The 20,023-nt window shown below is 36.6% G+C and overlaps 1 protein-coding gene and 1 long non-coding RNA gene across 2 annotated transcripts in view; both read right to left on the reverse strand.

Annotated features, from left to right (window-relative positions):
- LOC116564091 (serine/threonine-protein kinase TNNI3K) overlaps positions 1-20,023 on the reverse strand; it is a 324,743-nt gene that overhangs the window by 107,525 nt on the left and 197,195 nt on the right. The gene's annotated exons all lie outside the window — the stretch shown is intronic.
- On the reverse strand, positions 7,341-18,328 carry LOC116564098. The gene is made up of 2 exons (XR_004274719.1): positions 12,968-18,328; positions 7,341-8,452 (listed from the first exon to the last, which is right to left on the reverse strand). It is a non-coding gene; the product is annotated as an uncharacterized LOC116564098 (long non-coding RNA).

A 20,023-nucleotide genomic window follows, 5' to 3' on the forward strand; every position in this document is an offset into this window, starting at 1 on the left:
TATCTATCTATCTATCTATCTATCTATCTAATCTCTGCGTCTTACATAGCTAGGTAACAGCAGTTGATCATAAAGTCATTATCTTCTTGAGGGTAACTACTGGAGGTCCTGGTTTTGAGCCCCAGTTATCACAGAGACAGTACGTTTGGGCTCAGGGAGATTTGCTCCTTATTCATGTACAGTATGTGATAACTGGACTATCAGGAACTACCTGAGGCTGTTTCACAATTTGGACTGCAGATAGAAACATGACAACAATCATATAGTAACATGAGAAATCACATACTTTTAGTTTATAGCCAAATAAAGCCTCACCCTTCATTCTGTTTTTACAGAGATAGGATCTTACTTTGTTATCCAGGCTGGAGTGCTGGTGTGCAGTGGTGTGATCATAGCTTACTGTAACTTCAAACTCCTGGACTCAAACAATTCTCCCACCTCAGCCTCCTGAGTACCAAGTACTACAGGCATGCACGCCATGTTTGGCTAATTTTTGAACATTTTGTAGAAATGAGGTCTCAATATGTCACCCAGACTGGTCTTGAAATCCTGCCCTCAAGCAATCCTCTCGCCTTGGCCTTCCAAAGTGCTGGGATTGTAGGCATGAACCCCTGCATCATGCCACCTCTCCCTATATTCTGGACACCTCCTTGTACCTTGGGCCTAACATAAACTACTTCAGGACTCCTACCATGTCCAGAAGATTTTCTTCAAGATAAATAAAGCCTCCAGAAGTCTGATTTTGTTTTTTTTGTTTTGTTTTGTTTTTGAGATAGAGTCTCACTCAGCTGCCCAGGCTAGAGTGTGGTAGCATGATCTCGGCTCACTGCAACCTCCGTCTCTCGCGTTCAAGTGATTCTCCTGCCTCAGCCTCCCGAGTAGCTGGGATTACAGGCACCTGCCACCACGCCCTGCTAATTATTTTTGTATTTTTAGTAGATATGTGGTTTCACTATACTGGTCAGACTGGTCTCAAACTCCTGACCTTGTGGTCCGCCTGCTTCGGCCTCCCAAAGTGCTGGGATTACAGGCATGAGCCATGGTGCCCAACCCAGGTCTGTTTTTTATACTTTATTTTATCAGGGCACTCCCCTCCTTACCAAAGACCAGAGAACCTCAAGCGTAGACATCCCTCTTAAACCCTTTGAAGGCAGTTCTTCACTATAAATACAAATTGTAATTTTATTTTTTTATGATGCCAGAAAACAATTCTAGTTTAACTTCATAGAGATTGCCTTGAACTGCCTCGTGTATACCCTTGGTTCTTTAGAGGAGGTATACAAGTGAAGGGCCATGTTCACCGTTCAATAGCTCCCAAAACTCATCCAGGAATAGCAATATAGACATCTTAAACATAATCTAGGTTAGAGAAAAGGAATTTACCAAAGCCCCTATCATGAACTTTTAAACATGGAAAGCCTAATTTCAGTGAACTCTTGGAAACCATGGAAACGGAAAACTCCAATAAATTCAAAGGATTGTAGAACCTTGATTTTTCCTAAAACAAACTTCAACCTGTCAGTAGAAGTATATTTGAAGGCTTACCTCTAAAGCTACTGGATTTGTCCCATTGCCAGTGGGATTGAAGAGGTGGATTATAAGATTTGTATTGTGGTTAAACCCATTTATTGAGGGTAATGTGAAAAAAATTCATACTCTCCACTTACTATTTGCTCAGCACCATAAAATGCAAGTGGAAGAGTGATAATGACTGAATAAATCTAACCACATACATGCACGCTATTGATTGTGAGGTTTCTATGAGCAAGTGCTCTAGAATAAACAAAGTATAATTTTCATTTCTATCTATGGTTATAGTCATTTCTTATTCATCTTAACATGGTGTAATCTTATGAAGAATCTTAGGCATGCAAACTGCAAAATGTAACATTTTTGAATGCTGAAGTGACAATCAAGGTAACGACACAAGAGATGACAGCTATGCATTTATTATATATATATTTTTTTAATTTAAAATTGAGAAAGGGAGGAAGGTTATCTGAACAAAATTGGCAATTTTTCTTCACAGGGACTAACATTTTTCTAGTGCAGTGGTACCGTGGATGAGGAGAGGTTTTTGACTTTAGACAATTGGTTGTGAAACTTGGATTTGGTGGTCATAGGCGAAAAATGTGGGAGTTTTTTTCCCATAAAGCATATAGTCAAAACTTTAGAGAATAAAGAAGATGGCAAAAGATATGTGACATTTAAGTATGAAAAGGTAACAATTAGCTAGTCTGATTACTAAAACGAAGTCATCAAGCCAAAAAAAAAATCAAAAACATTTCTAATTTTTGCTATTTATTACCTAAATACTGCTTCCTAGCCACCTTTCTGAAGATTCAGTTTTGAATATACAAAAAAATTATAAAGTCCTTATGCAATCCCTACTCTGTATGTCAGCCCTGAAATGCACTGGACATTCACATGTGATGAGCAAACACAAGTCTTCCAAAACAAAGGAGAGGCAGGAAAACAATATGAAAGTGTATGTAGCAGAAATGTGGCGGACAGAAAAAAAGGAGACATAGCAAGCAATATTTTAGAATTGAAAGGAAAAGATCATTAAATGATACCTTATTCTATAAAGGAAGAATGTGAAGAGCTATTTCCCGCCTGCCTCCACAAGGCCATCTAATGAATCATTTAATTAACAACTATTCTTTTTCCTGTGTTAGCTACTCTTTTCCCCTGAACTGAGGATTTAAGCATGTATCCAGCCTATGTGAAGTGTGTAGATACAGATGCTAAAGGCAGAAACTACAGGGTATCTATTTGTATAAAAGTGTCATCGGATTTTTCTCATTCACATTTAAGAAACCAGATCCAAGATTACTTTTTGGCAATGTGCCAGAGACCTTCTGAGCACCTATTCAACACCCAGATATAAAATGTCTGTTAACACTCTCCATCTCTGCATGTTTACATTAAATCCTAGACACTAATGGGGAAGTGAGGGGAAAGAAACAAAGCCAGAGCGAGGAGAGAATAAAGGAAGAACTAGATGAAAGACAAGGAGGAGGAAAAAGAAAGATGCCATTGACATTTTGTGTGCTAAGCTTCCTGTTAGAAGACCCTGGCATAGGCGTACATGTGTCAAGCAGAGGAGAGCTGAGCTTCAGAATAACAACTATGAGGACAGCTGGGCTTTATAAACAAACAAGGTTTTCCGTATTAAGAAGAGATGCCTCAGACTTGGGCAACTCCAATTGAGCAGGAGAGGCAGCTCTGTCTCTGATGAACAGAGGCTTTGCTCCTGCAGAGCTTGACCTCTAAGAAGTGTCTCCTTCTAACCTCTCAGAAGGAGCCTCAGATGAGTGTTTTTAAAAGTGTGGCTTCAGGGGAATTTGTTTGAAGCCCTTTGGAAAGCTGGGATTTGTTGGTAACTCAGGAAAGGAAACCACTTTTACCTACTGGACTAATCTGAAGCTATAGCTTTTATTATGGTATCTCCATCTCCACTTAGCACAGGAAAGCTAAATGCCCGTCTCTGCCAAAGGGCAGGTTAAAAATGTACTCAGTTCCATATGCCTTCCATCAAGGACACTTTGAAAATTCACAAGAAATGAACATATCTTTTTTTTTTTTTTAAACTCACTGAACCATTCAGCTTCTCTTCAGTTGCTGAGAAGAGAAGCTGTTTATTTTTTCAAGACACCAGATAGTCTATCCCTGTGAGCTAGAAGGTATTAGTCACAGGACTGTAAGTTATCAACCATGACAGCTTAGGGCTATTTTAGCTCTAACCCTTCGTCAATGCTATGTGACTGTCCCCAGAATACCCTCTAGCTCCTTCTTGCTTCTTTCCTTCCCTTTGTTCATGGTGTCTCCTCCAAGTTTGAATTTACTTCCAATGTTTTCTCTAAATAAATATCCCCATATTTCAGGACCCTGCTTGGTGATTTCTTCTCATCCTGGCTTTCATAGCATTTGTTCCAATAAGGTTATAAGAGCCACCGAAGCAAGAACCACGCCAGGGGATTTATTGGTAACCAGTGAACTCATATTGAATTAAAATGTATTCCTGACACTGAAGGAGTAAAGGGCAAGAAAGAGAGAAGCATGGGAGAATTTTATGGGGTGGTCACATTTAGCAGCAACTTTCCCTAGAATTGAATTCTGTATTATCAGACCAAATTGTTGTTTCATATTTGTTATAAATATCCAATTTGTGACTCAAAATAGACTTGCTGAGACTTAAAACCTTAATTTTCCCCTTTTAGTCCAACTCCAGGAAAATTCTTATCTATAGGTTTTCTACATATTCAACATTTACCCAATACATATTTATGAAATATTTACTTGGCTTTTACTACATTGCTGGATATTGTACAGGACACATCTTTCCAATGAACTCACCTTTCCAGTAGAGATGAGGAAACGAGCTGAATAAACACTCTTCAATTTATCCCTTAATCATTGACTGCCATGCCTAAGCCAGGCCCCTCTGCCTGAAGCTTTACTCACACCAATGACTCTGGCCTCATGCCCTTCCTGACCAACTTGTTCCTTGTCCTGATTTTAAAACAAGCTTGTCTTGTCTGCTGTTTGAATTGTTACCCAAATATTCTAGCCTGCATCATTGAGACTAAATGCTTATAACTATTTTCAGTTCCATACAGTTGGCACTTGGTATTTGTTTTCTCTTCTTACTACTTTTTCCACATACTACTTTTTTCTTTTTACACATATCTCCTATTTCTCCAGGTGGATTAAAACCATTCTTAAGCCACTTCGAATCATTTGTCCCCCATGATCTAAGCAAATCATAGCAGCTCAAGAAACACTATGGTTGTAAATAATCAGTATAGTTACTGATATAACATCTTGACTCTTCAAAGTAACCTTTTGAGCAACATTCTATTTCTCTCTTCTTCCTTCTTCTTTTTTTTTTTTTTTTTTTTGGAAATGGACTCTCGGTTTGTCACCCAGGCTGGAGTGCAGTGGCATGATCTCTTGACTCATTGCAGCCTCCACCTCCTGGGTTCAAGTGACTCTCTTGCCTCAGCCTCCCAAGTAGTATGGATTATAGGCGACTGCCACCATATCTGGCTAGTTTTTATATTTTTATTAGAGATGGGATTTCATCATGTTGGCCATGCTGGTCTCAAACTCCTAATCTCAAGTGAAGCACCTGCCTTGGCCTCCCAAATTGCTGGGATTACAGATTCAAGCCTCTGTGACCAGCCTCTATTTCTCTCTTCTTTATAGTCAATATTCCTAAAGGGCTTTCTGCTTCTACCTCTTTACCCACCATCCCCTCTTGTATCCACTATAGTCTCACTTTGTCTTTATCACCCCAATAAACATGTCCAATGTAAACTATAAAGTTGCTAAATCCAATGGAATATTTTAGGCTTCATATTATACCATGTAATGCCTTTGAGCCCTCTGCTTGCTTCTTTCCTCTTAGGGCAGGTCATCATCATGAATTTAGTTACCCAAATAAAATTTTGGGGCCATCCTTGATTCCTCCCTCTTCCTGAGCTCCCTCATAAAATGTCACCATGTCCTATCAATTCTATTTTCAAATCTATTCTAATGTATCCATTACGTGTTTTAGGTATTACTCAATTCAATAGTGTACACTTATCTCCACTTGACATCAATAATCTATGACTATGTCTTCTAATATCTCATTTATAGAACTATAGGGGCTCTCGTTTCAATGGTAGCCATGATGCTAGATATTAAATAATTATAATGATAGAATTACTCTGTCCTGGGCATAGTTGTAAGCAACATACGTTAACCAGTTTAATATTCACACGACCCAATATAATTATTACGTCATTTTAAATATGAAAATGAGATAGTTGAATCATGAAAGGATAATTTACTCTGATAGTGTTAGAAAATCTAATGAGAATATGTTAAGAGAAATGTCATGTGTGACTAAACAGTTTAACTATATGAAGAAACGTAATCACAGAGAGGTTAAGCAACTGCCTTATGGTAACACAGCTAGGTATTTTAAATTCCTCATCGCATTTGGTCTCCACAGTAGCCTTATATGGTGATATTCATATTTCATCTCTACAACTGAGGTATAAGGTCACACATTTGATAAAGTGTCAGAATTATGATTAGAATCCAGATTTTGCTGGTTTCCGAATTCGTTTACTTTCCTGCACATATGCTTTGACAGGGTCACACAGAATGATTTAAGTAAAGTTAAATTAGAAAGTATGGCCTAGATTTCTAATTTGTTGAATTAATTTGGGAACATCTGTTTTGAATATTGTTTTCAGTGGAAGCAAGGAGAATGAGTGTTAGAAGAGTGCAGTCTATAAGCTAAAGAAAGTATGTGCAACAAAGGACACCAGAAATGACGATTAAGGAAAAGTCTGAAACAGGGAGAGAAAAAAGAAGGAGGGATCGCACGAAGGCGAGAGTGTGGAGTGTGCATGCAGGAGGGGTGGGAGGGAAAGTGGTGGTAGAAGGGACCTGTGGCATCTGAAGGAGGAGATAAGCTGAAGCATGAAAGGATGAATTACCCTGATAGTGTTTAGAAAATCTAATGAGAATGTGTTAATAGAAAATGTGATGTGTGACTAAACAGTTCAACCGTATGCATATTTCATGATGATGTCTTTATGTGATCAGGTTACTCATGAATCTACCAACTAAAACAAAGCCAAAAGTTACCCAGTGATTTTATTCCAGTTTACCAATAGCTGCTGAGACTCTGTATGCATCATGGAAGTGACACATGATTAGTATTCTAAAGATGTCTACAGGCTATCCAGCACGTTGTGGATACTTTGTATTCTGTATTTTATCCCTGTTGCAGAACATTTTGTTCCTAAAGAATTTAGTGTTTTTTTTTTTTTTTGTCTTGATTTATGTATAGCTGTTCTATTTAACTCCGTGGTAATGGAAACAAGAATCTTAAAAAGATTACCCACATATCCTGTATAGTCAAGAAAACAAATGCAAACATTAATTTCAGTGGCTGGTCTCCAGGAGAGGATGAGCTGAAGTGGCCCTAAACTCATGCACTTGAAGTTTGGTTAGAGAGCTCTTGTGGAATGTGGAATGAGTAAGGGACTGTGAAGTAGGGATTTGGGTTCAAATATCAGCTCTGCCATTTAGTTCACTGAGTGATGGGGGAGGGGAAGAAATTAATTTACTAAGCTTCACATTTCTCTTCTTTAGCAATGTGAGATTTTTTAGTAAAGATGAAATAAAATAATATGGGTGGAAAAAATCATATAGCATAAACCTGACATATAGTGTTTTCTCAAAAAAGAAATAATGGAAATGAAATGCCAGCATTGGAGAATTGGTCGGTTTCTAATAGGACAGAAATAAAAAAAGTCAAATGAGATATTTCTCACCAGAGTGATAAAAAATACACATATACTTTCACTTTATTTCAGGTATAGGGGATGTGTGAACAATCTTAAATAGCGAGCAAAAGAATAAATAACCTTAGGTAGAAACCACCTTAAGACATTAGCTTTTGTAGAAGGTATTAGCACATTATGGTTCTAAAGGCTGCAAGTGAGTAAATATTTATTGCTCCAATTTAAAATGTCCTTTCTTATGAGGAGTAGGTTTCTAAAGAGAAGCAATTGTGCTGAAAAAATTAAAAGAAATAAATAATTAAAAAAGCAATCAAGATTTCTTCTTTCCTCCCACACATGCATGTAACTTGGTTTTTCAAATTTTGCCCAACTTGGAAAAATGCACTCAGAAGGTTGAAAAACTGAGAGCCTGGTGACCAGGAGGGCATTCCATGTTAAGAGCCCTGAGAGTGGTATGCTACACAGTGGGCCTGAGAAGGCCCAGCACATCCCCTTCCTCAATGACACGGAATGGTTTATGTCTTTATCCCTGCCAGATAGTCAGGTGATGTCAGTTCTCTTATCCTTAGCAATCAAGCTAAGCCACTTATCCTTGTGAAGTCTCTACCATTTTCCCATTTTACAATCATCTTTCTTTCTGGTTTAAATTCTTACAGCACTTAATTCATACTATAGTATAGAAAGAACAGTGAATTTAGAGAAAAAAGACTTAGACTTTACTACAGCTCTGCCAATAAATTGCTTTTCTTTTAAAAAAAATTACCTCAAACTGCTTATTTCTAAATATGTTACCTCAATTTCTCTTATCTCTAAGAGCTATCTTGCCAGGTTATTGTAAGGATTAAGCAATAAGTCTATAGGACCTTAGTAATTTGCAAAGCACTATACAAATGTAATCATTCATCATTTATGCACACTTCTGAACACCCACTTGGCTGTAAGCACCTTAAAAACATGAATCATCCTTTTTGTTCTTTAAATCTTCAGAGATTAGAATTGGGTAAAGTTTTGGTTTTGATTTTTACACGCTGGACGTTCAGTAACTGTTATTCATGTTGGCAGGTTCTAGGGCTTGTCAAATATCAGGAAGAGCCTTTAAACTTCATAGAGACTCAGGACAATTCCAGTAGTTGCTCTTCCACCTAAAAGCAGATAAGTAACTGATGCTGACTATGGATAGAGAATAGATATTTTTAAACCCACGTATGCTTAGTGTTCCATTATTGGAACTCCAAGTGTGTGGGAGTTATTTACATCCTATTGCTCAAGGTCATTGCCAAGGTCTGATTTTTCACTCATGCAAAAATTAAAAAAATTGCAACCTCCAGCATACATGGGTTAAGATAAGAAAAAGAACAAAACTAATTACAATTCCTGACAATATAGGTAAGAGTAAGCCATTTTTTTCCTTCTAAGGTGGCACAGAAGTTTGAAATCAGTTAGTTTCAAAGACTGACAAAAGTCACATTCCCAACTTGAAGAGTTACCATGTGATAATGTTCTCTGACACTTATTATAGCCATTGCTAAAACTGGCATCTGTGGAACATTGCATCTTAATGTCAACATTGCCTTGTTATGGCTTGAGTGGAAGCATTGCAGTTTGAATGCAGCTGCTTTATGACATGATAAAGAATCCTGAAGGCTGTGATGCTGCTTGCAGTGTTCTCTCCTGATAAAGTAAAAGTGTAGGAGATGTATGTTGGTATTTAATAATTTTGAAAGCTTTGAGAAAGCTGTGAGAACTTGGCAAAACATAGCTGGCCGGAAAACCTCTTTGAAGTATTTCTCAAGCCCTGTGCCTATCCTCAAAGGCAAAGTGAAATTCAGGAAGACACTGCACAGAAGCAAATCCCAGTACCTTCCTCTGGCAGTCTTTCTAAAGTCTCACAATGTTCTTTTCTTCCTTTTCTTTGAACAATTAGATGCAAAGAATGAGTTATGTGAATTCTAAAATGTTTAATTTCAAACAGTAGCTTTAAAATATATTAATTTAAATATAGCAAACAATTTATTCACAGTTTTCCCTCCTCCAAATATAGTAGTACTTCTACTTAATTTTTGGCTTTTGTTACACAGATTTCTACTTCTCTTGTAGTGACAAGTGAATAAAAAATACATCCAAATCTATTTACTCATTCATTTCATACTTATATATTAAGGAATCAACTGTCTCCCCTAAAGTATTTTGCCTTTTGTCTTAACTGTCTTCCTGACACCCATGCCATTTGAATTTATTCTCTCCTCAGATCTTTATTATCTTCTACTTTGATGTACAGCCATTTATGTTGTAACACACCCTCTAAATACATTATGAAATCTGCAAATACAATATATATGTATTTTAATCATTTCTATACTTAGCATGATTCCTGGAACATCATAGTCATCCCAGAGATGTGAGTTTAATGCAAAAATATAAGAATATTTAGCTTTTGTCAGCAACTTTCATTTGTTATGCTACTTTGTTAATATCCTGCGTACGTTATCCAAATTTTCTGCCTGAGAGCAGAAAACTAGATGGAAACTTTTGTCTGAAAAATAATGGATTATATTGTTTCAATATACGCTAAATATCTAGTTTGTAGACACAGGTTATTGGGCACCCTCAAGCCTCCTTTTGAAGTACCAGAGAAAAACAAAACATATACAGACATGTACACACATCACAAACACACATACACACAAATTCACAATAGCACTGTGATATACACTCAGTACACAATAGCACAAATCAATGATTGGCTGAACTTTCAAAGGAAACACCCCTAATTGTAGCATGGATAGTGTAGTAAGTTGAATGGTGGCCTCAAAAGATAAGTCCAGCTCCTAATCCCCAGACTCTGTGGATATTATCTTATTTGGATAAAAGGTTTTTATAGATAATTAAATATTAAGTTTCTCGAGCTGAGATCATCTTGGATTATCTGGATGGGTCCTAAATCCAATGACAAATGTTCTTATAAGAGACAGAAGAGGACAGGAACACACAGAGGAGAAAGTGATGCGAAGAAGGAGGCAGAGATTGAAGTGATATGACCAAGAACACCAGAAACAAGAGGCAAGGAACAGAATTTTCCCTAGAGCCTCTAGATAGAGAACCATCCTGTTGACACTTAACTTTGAATCTGGCCTCCAGTACTGTGAAATAATTAATTCCTGTTGTTTTAAGCCACCAAGTTTTGATAATTTGTTACGGTAGCCATAGAAAGCTAATAGAGATGGACTGGTTAAAAAAATAATTCTTTGTTAATTTAAACCTAGAACTTTAAAACAGAGCAAAAGAAGAAACAAGAAGGAACTATGATAAAGCATCTAAGCGCCCCTTTGTGATTATTACCCACTTGCTAAGTAGGAGCAATCAGCCACATCTAAGCATATCCTAGTGAATTATAAAACTGCAATTACTGAAGGTATCCTATAAACATCTAAGAAAGAAACTGACTTAAAAGGAAGTTTATCAACATGGTGAAACCCCGTCTGTACTAAAAAATACAAAAATTAGCTGGGCATGGTAGCGCACGCCTGTAGTCCCTGCTACTCAGGAGGCTGAGGCAGGAGAATTGCTTGAACCCAGGAGGTGGAGATTGCAGCGGGCCAAGATTGCACCACTGCACTTCAGCCTGGCACCTGGCGACAGAGTGAGGCTCTGTCTCAAAAAAAAAAAGAAAGTTTATGATGATTTTTATTTATTTATTTTTTCTCTTGAGCACCGAGAAGAATGGGTTGGGAGAATTTTGTTTTGGAGGTGAAGATGGAAACTGAGTCTTTAGCTTGGACAGAATATCAGTGTAAGATTAGGTTGAGCTATAAATGCCAACTATCTTCCTTAAATTTTTAGCCAATTAGAAATGCTCTTTGCTATGTAAAATTGACATTTTATAATATTTAACATTCAAATAAAGATAGATAATTCACATTGGACTACAATGAAGTTCTTTTGAAAATGCTTTTGAGTCAGTTTGCTGAGAATGATGGTTTCCAGTTTCATCCATGTCCCTACAAAGGACATGAACTCATTCTTTTTTATGGCTACATAGTATTCCATGGTGTATATGTGCCACATTTTCTTTATCCAGTCTATCATTGATGGCATTTGGGTTGGTTCCAGGTCTTTGCTATTGTAAACTGTGCCACAATGAATATACATATGCATGTGTCTTTATAACAGACCGGTGTAAAATCCTTTGGGTATATACCCAGTAATGGAATTGCTGGGTCAAATGGTATTTCTATTTCTAGATCCTTAAGGAATCGCCACACTGTCTTCCACAATGGTTGAACTAATTTACACTCCCATCAACAGTGTAAAAGTGGTCCTATTTCTCCACATTCTCTCCTGCATCTGTTGTCTCCAGATTTTTTAATGATTGCCATTCTAACTGGTGTGAGATGATATCTCAATGTGGTTTTAATTTGCATTTCTCTAATGATCAGTGATGATGAGCATTTTTTCATATGTTTGTTGGCTGCATACCTGTCTTATTTTGAAAAGTGTCTGTTCATGTCCTTCACCCACTTTTGGATGAAGTTTTTTTTTTTTTTTTTTTAAATTTTTTTTTTTTTTTTTTTTTTTTTTTTTTTGTAGATTCTGGATATTAGCCCTTTGTCAGATGGGTAGATTGCAAATTTTTTCCCCATTCTGTTGGTTGACGGTTCACTCTAATGATTGTTTCTTTTGCTGTGCAAAAGCTCTTAAGTTTAATTAGATCCCATTGTCTATTTTGGCTTTTGTTGCCATTGCTTTTGTTGTTTTAGTCATGAAGTCCTTGCCTATGCCTATGTCCTGAGTGGTTTTGCCTAGGTTTTCTTCTAGAGATTTTATGGTGTTAGGTCTTAAGTTTAAGTCTTTAATCCATCTGGAGTTAATTTTTGTGTAAGGTATAAGGAAGGGGTCCACTTTCAGTTTTCTGCACATGGTTAGCCAGTTTTCCCAACCCCATTGATTAAACAGGGAATCCTTTCCCCATTGCTTGTTTTTATCACAAGAACAGAAAGCCAAATACCACATGTTCTCACTCATAGGTGGGTGTTGAACAGTGAGAACACATGGACACAGGGAGGGAAACATCACACACTTGTGTCTGTTGGGTGATGGGGGATAGGGGAGGCAGGTAGCAGGTGGGGAGGAACTACATTGGGAGAGGAACAACATTGGGAGAAATGCCTAATGTAGGTGACAGGGGGATGGAGGTAGCAAACAACGAAGGCATGTGTATACCCATGCAACAATCCTGCAAGATCTGTACATGTACTGCAGAACTTAAAGTATTATATATTAAAAAAATACTTTTGCAATCCAGTATCTCCTCAAATAAATTTTGAAGATTAAAATTACTACTCAGAACCCTAATATAAATTATCACAAAAGAAAAAAAAGCATTAGGTTAAGCTGCCTAAATAAATTGAAAGCACCAAATAACAATTTCTTGAACTAAGTAAGAGTTTATTTCTCCCTTACGTTTCAGAGTCTTAGAGGCAGGATTCTATGGCTGAAGTGGTAGCTTCAGTCATTAGGAACTGAGACGCCTTCTTTCTCGCTGATCTGCTCTTTCTGATGCCTTGCCTTGTGTTCCAAGATGGCTCCTTGAGCTCTAGCAATCACATACACAGTTCAGGAAGCCCTAAAGGAGAGGGTGAAAAGGGAATACCTCCTACCTTTTATGAAGATTTCCCACAATCCCATATAACATGTTTTCTTGTATTTCCATTGCTTGAATGTGAGAGTCAGTTGATGTTTTAATTGAAATAAAATTCTAGGTTGGATGCAATGTGGCCCAATAAAATCAGGGATTTGTTACTGGGGAGAATAGAGGTTGAAATTGGAAATAGATGCCTCGTCAACACACATGTTGAGCTTTATATATCTCTTTTTTTAGTAATTTTTAAATTTTTATATTTTAGCAGCCACGTTTTACTTAAAAACTTTCAAATCTTAAAAAGAATAGTGAAATGAATACACATAGTATTCTCCTAAATGTATCAATTATTAATATTTTGAAACATTTGCTCTCTTCCTTTTTTCTTTTTTCTCTCCATCTCTCTTGCTCTCTCTCTCTTTCTCTCTCTCTCTCTCTCTCTCTCTCTCTCTCTCTCACACACACACACACACACACACACACACACACGTACACTTTCCTTCTGAACCACTTGGACATTATAGCATGTAATCCTGTAGGCTCAGACCCTCTGTGAAGTAGGTGCCAGTATAGAATTGGACTTACAAGAGGTGTATTGTGTGGGCTGTGAGAAGTAAACAGTTGGCGCAGCAGGTGAAGGCTGAGAGATACTTGAGACTCCTGTGAAGAACAGGGAGACAAGGAGACTGGGGAGAAAAAATTTCAGAATGCAGCACATTTCTGAGTAAGTTTTGGCTAAGGCCAATGGCTCAATCCTTGAGCCCAAGCCATCTGTTAATGGAGTCCCGCTTCTTAAGGGCATGAGTTGCATTAGTACACCTACTATGCACAGCCACAGACTGGGAGCAGCATGAAGGGTACACTGGCTTGAACAGGGAGGTACATGACATAAAGCTACCAGGGTAGTCAATTTTGCTCCTGTCTACAGGAGATCCGAGCGGTACATTTTCAAAGTTGCTAAGACACCTAATACTTCAACACATATATCCTAAGAACAAGTATATTTCCCTGAAAAACCAAAATAACATTATTATGCCCCTGAAATTTCAATTTTTAAAAGATATCTCTGTTAATATGTTATACAATTACCTAATGTAACATATTAACAGAGATATCTTTTCAAGTGGAGATGACCGTTAGATAGCCACAGGATTCTGGAGTTCAGGTGAGAGTAAGAGCTAGCAACACCCAAGCTAAGCCCTTGTCTATCTAAAAACAATGGGAGGAAATAACCAGATATTCAAAGGATAAAAATATACACACATCGTGGACTCTTACACAAAGATGTATTTTGTGAGAAATTAATGGAAAATAAAAAGACATAAATGAAGAAAACATCGTATATAAAATTCCAGAGAACACTACCACCAGTCAAACATTTTTCTAAATGATTTTAGTGAATATAACAACATTAAATTGTAAGGGCAAAAATTATTCTTGAAAAAGAAGATATTTAATGTAAGAGTAAGAAAAAAATCAATTAAAATTCACTCTAATTTCAATTACACTAGAAAATATTGAGTAGAAGAGGAATGGGAAATAGAGGCATATTAAGTTTGTTGCTTTTTATCAGGGGAATGTAGAGTTATAATATGTTCTTGGATTTGACTGTATAAGCCATCTTCCCACTATCACACCTACTAGTGTAAAGCCTCTACCTTTTGGAGTAATCTATTCCAACAACTTCTAGGCACCCAAAACTATGTCACACATGCTAACAAAGACTTCTTTTCAGCTGCTCTGTGCCAGTTCCTCAGCTCCTTCTTCAGCTCTGCTCCTTACTGTCCATCACTAGTGTAGCCATTCAAAGGCACCACACTAAGGTCCCTTTTGGTAAGTGCCTACAATGGCATACAAGGTTATTATAACCCAGGCTGCTACAAATCCCTCACTTGAAAATTTGACTCTGCTTTTTAAATTCCTCACGTCTTTGAATTTCAGTGCTACGCTATGCTTCATGCCAAAGCAAGAAGAGCTCCCTTTCCCCAGTTATGTGCTATCTTTGGACACCTGAGAACCAGAGATACTCTGGTGAAAAGGGCAATGTGACTCCCATGTACAACATGTTCCTCCAAGATCTCAGAACTGAAACTTTGAGGTGGAGCCTGGGACCAGTCTCAGATGGGGCCACCCTAGAAAAACTCCTCTTCCCAGACTGATAATTCTTTATGTTCCCTGTGTCCACAAAACTTCTCATGACAACTATCTAAAGCATATTCCCTTCGGGAAGGCAAACCAGAATGTCTGCATACCAGTCGTAGCTGTAGCTTGGCCAAAAGCTAGGACTCTCGTCTCACTCATGTTAAGTAGAGGAAATAGGTTTAACAGTGACTTATAAAAATATAAACATGACCATAATCTAAAACCGAGACCGGGAGATATATTGTTCAAATTACTGGGAACAGAAAAGCAAAGAAAATTTAGTCTATATAGGAAAGTTATAAAAAAGAAAATGCCAAAAAAGCATAAAGATATAAAGCATAAAGGTCAATAAAGTAGAAAGAGTATAAAAACCAAAAATTAGTAAAATTCAATACCAGGTATGATAATAAATGTAATTGTATTAAAGACCAATATTAAAAGGCAAAGATTTTTATAGAAATATTTTTTAAAAAGTAATAAGGACTTATCAAATAAACATAACAGGTGAAAACAATGAAAGCAGAGATAATAAACGTTAGAAAAATAGACAGTTTTTCAAGCCATAGCTGTAGCAGTGAACAAAATACATAAATCGCTATACTCACAGTATTTACATATAGTATGACAAGACAATGAACATTTAACAAATAAATGAATGATGGGTCAGAGGGATGTAAGCTATGTGTAGAAAAATACAACACAGTAGAAAAAAAAAAAAACAGGAAAAGCTGCAAGGGTGGAGGTGGCTATTTGACCTACAACGGAAGGACTCACTAATACGATAATATCTGAGTGTGGATGGAAATAAGTACAGCAATATGGGGTGGGGGAAGACTGTTTCAACTTGAGGGAGCAGCAAGTGCAAAGGCCTAAAATTGGGCATGCTTACAGTGTTTAGGAACAAAATAGAGGCCCTTGTGGCTGGAATAGAGTAAACGAGAAAGAGAAGGAATTTGTGTCAGAGTTTTCACAGGACCAGGTGATGTACAGCGCTTTAGACCATTGTATTTTGAATTTTACAGCAAGTGATTTAGGGAGCCATTGGAAGGTTTTGAGTGTAAGAGTAACATAATCTGACTTTTATTTTTTTAATGACTTTTGTTACTTTTTGATGTTAGGACAAAGAGTTGGGAGGAGCAAGAACAGAAACAAGAGAGATGAATGAGGGATTTACTATGATAGTCCAGGTGAGTGATGAGTGATTTGGATCAAGATGGCAGTGATGGTGATAGTGAGAAATGGTCTAATTCTGGACATACATTCAAGAGAGTTGGCAGAATTTCCTGAATGGTTAGATGTCTTTTGTACCTACTGATTTGCTTGTCTTTCTTATAAGCTTTCAAGTTCAATGATGGCAGAAGAGATACATTATTCAGCCTAGCTCCTTTGCACCAACATAGCATTTGCCCTAAAACAAGCAATTGATGTTTTTAAACTAAGTTCAATTTACATATGCTAATATACAGGTACATCAGAATGTGCATTGCTGAATAGCAAGAGAAGCAGAACAATGTAAAAGGCATCAACGCTACTCAAAAATGTTCTGTCCATTGCTTGACACAAGTTCATGAGCAGAATCACAATTCCAAGTATAACTGGGTGAAATAAAGGCTAAAATTAGTATGCCAGACAAATGGCCCTATGTTTCTTTTATTGTTATAATTTCCTCATACAAAACTCCATGCATATTTTATTCTTTAAAATGAAACACTATTAGACTCTTACATCAAAATGTCAAGATATAAATTTTAGAGAAAATGCAGAATGATTTGTTATAAAATAATCAAAATTGTAAAATAGCCAGCATAGATTGTTATATATGGACAGAATATTTTCAAGTAAAGATTTCATAGAATTTTAAAACTGTGATTAATTCAGATACCATAAATACACTAACAAACGCAATAGCTCCATTATAAAATTGTCACTCTGTAGGTATTTGATGATTCATTCTTTTTTTTTCAGTAGGTTATGATGAGGTGAAAACTTGTAGAGCACTCCTATTCTGCTATCATACAGCAAATAGCCATGGAAAAGGATGTACTTGTTGTGAAATCCAATGCATGATATGTATCTTAAAGCCTTCTAAATGATAAATATATCAATGTTAAATCATCTGCAATCACACTGATAAGAGAAATGATTGCAACTGATTTTACTGAAATCTATATATTGTTCTAACTTTACACATTCTTTTCTATTCTCTTGAAGACACTTGGAACATTATTAAGAAATAACATTAAATAATACAATAATTTGGAGGCACACTAAAACACCAAGTGGAATGTAGAATCCGACTATAAGCGTAAATTTTTGACACTTGCATTCAAAGTATGCCATGTTCTTTATACAGAATTAAAGTATCTCCAATTACCTTCCACAGAAGTTGCTATTTTTTTAGTTTTGTTAAATGTAATGGCACATGTACTGTGGATTAAATACATTTTTTCAGAAGACATCAGTTAATTTCTTAAACATTAACATATCAGACTGTACAATATTCTTAAAATTTAGGAAGAATATGTGGCTCTACTGTAACAACACCTTTATAACTAATTACCACTATTTTAGAAACAATAGCTTTCTTAATATAGCTTGGGATTAAGATGAGGTGTGAAATGTACTTTATATAGTGCAAAGTATTGTGTGACTATATTGAGAAGTTGCTAGAAAAGTAAAATAAATAACATATATTTAGATTTAGATTTAGTGTTGTGTTATACTAATATAAATAAATCATATTTAGTGTTTTTTTATACTGATATACAGAGATTTCTCATTTGTTTCAGACAAGCCTGAGTGTGACCAACATATTTACTTTTATTTATATGCTTTTCAGAAGAGCCTTATTTCTTTCTCTGTTCCTATAGTGCCCAGCATATGCTAAATTTTTCATAAATGTTTAAATAAATGATTACTATGTGAATGAAAGAATAAACACATGGAAGACTGAATGAATTCATTACCAACAATCAATTCAACAATGTGGCATTGTCAGTCTGACATCACTAATGACACCTATTTTGCATTCTTTTCTATCCACAATAACTATCTTCCACTCAGTTGCCTACAGTTTCGTACCTGAATAACAGAGAACTCACAGTGGATATTTGGAGAACAGGGGATTAAGATTGAATGTGATGGGCCAGGCATGGTGGCTCATGCCTGCAATTTCAGCACTTTGGGAGGCTGAGGCAAGCAAATCCCTTGAGGTCAGGAGTTTGATGCCAGCCTGGCCAGCATGGTGAAACCCATCTCTATTAAAAATACAAAAATTCAACAGGCCTGGTGGTATATGCCTGTAAATCTAGCTACTGAGGAGGCTGAGGCATGAGAATTGCTGAAACCCTGGTGGGGGAGGTTGCAGTGAACCAAAATTGCACCACTGCACTCCAGCCTGGATGACAGAGCGAGATTCCATCTCAAAAAGGAAAAAAAAGCAGGATTGAATGTGATGAAAAAACAGTACAAAATTATGTGGCCTGATGTCATTGAGTCAAGGTGAGACAATATTTAATAGGTATTTTAAAAACCCCAAATCTTTAGCAACCTCCTACACTGGCTCCATCCATACCCTCCTCCTTAGTCTTAGCTTGGGCTTCTTCACATAATAATGGCAGTATTCCAGAGGGCAAATTCCAATGAATAAGTACATATCCAGCCTCTGCATGTGTCTCGTTTGCTGGTGTTTCTTGGCCTAAATTAAGTCACTTGTCTAAGTCCTCAGTCAGGTTAGGAACAAACTACATAAGTGTATGATAACCAGGAGGCATGATTCATTGGAGTGGGGGAGGGGATTAATATAACAATCTACCAAAGAGTAACGGAATTAATTACATAGTCTGGAAAAGTTACTCTGGATGCAAAGTAGAGATTTAATTAGATGTGAGAAAGACAAATCAGAGCCCAAAGTCTGCACTGTTATGAGAAAGAGCCATCCAAATCTCCTTACTCAATAAGCAGTGCTCTTTTATCTAATCTGTGTTGCTACCTGCTACCTTTTTTGTAGTTATGTTTAAATATAAAGAAGAATTCTTTATTGCTTTGATTTGCTTAAGATTCCATGCAAAATACTTTGAACTCTGTATTCTACAATATGTAAGCTATTTTATTTTATATTTCTTAATAACCAACAACTCTAATTTATCCAATTCTCTCAGCCTGGAATGCCCCTACTCCCGTGTCTACATATCTATGTGTCTAAATTCTGTCCACCCTTCGAGAGACGATTCTAATTCACCTTCTCTATTTCTTCTTCTTCCTCAGTGCTCACTCCCTCAACACTTAGATGTTAATATCTCCTTATCTTATCTGTATCCCTTGTTACTTTTTTTTGTTCTGAATAATTATTTGTTTCCATTTTTTACCTATCTTACTATCTTCTAGAAGGCATAAATAGTTTCTTATTCGTTTTTCTTACCCCTCAGTGCAAGACACATAATAGGCAATCAAAAACGGTTAGTGAATAAATGCATTGTCAGAATTCCAGGCAGCAGTCAGGGGTCTTTAAGGCCATTATCTGAACATGTGTGTGCATGTGCATGTGTGTGAGGAGGGTGTGTATGAGGTCAAATAGGTAACAAACTATGTAGACCATATAATTTGTTACCCATTTGACCTAGGCATTAGATCCCTTTTGGCAGGATTTGTATATGAAAATTTCTAATTGATGGTTACCTCAGGTTGACACGTACAAGAACCAACATGTTTTACCCATGGTTATTATTCTCTCTTTTAGATAAAAAAAAGTTGTATATCAGTATATCCACACTTAGCTGCATTCCAAATAGTTTATAATGATGATAATTAGCATTTAAATAGAACCTACCTGTTCAAAGGCCATGCTTATTATTTAATGAAATGGTCCCATTGTTACCTTTTATTGAGAAATCTTCAAATATAAAAACCTATGGTATGTAGACATCATAAAAGC

This window comes from Sapajus apella, unplaced genomic scaffold (assembly GCF_009761245.1).
Source record: "Sapajus apella isolate SASKATOON/1434 unplaced genomic scaffold, GSC_monkey_1.0 scaffold36, whole genome shotgun sequence".
NCBI classification, from domain to species: domain Eukaryota; kingdom Metazoa; phylum Chordata; class Mammalia; order Primates; family Cebidae; genus Sapajus; species Sapajus apella.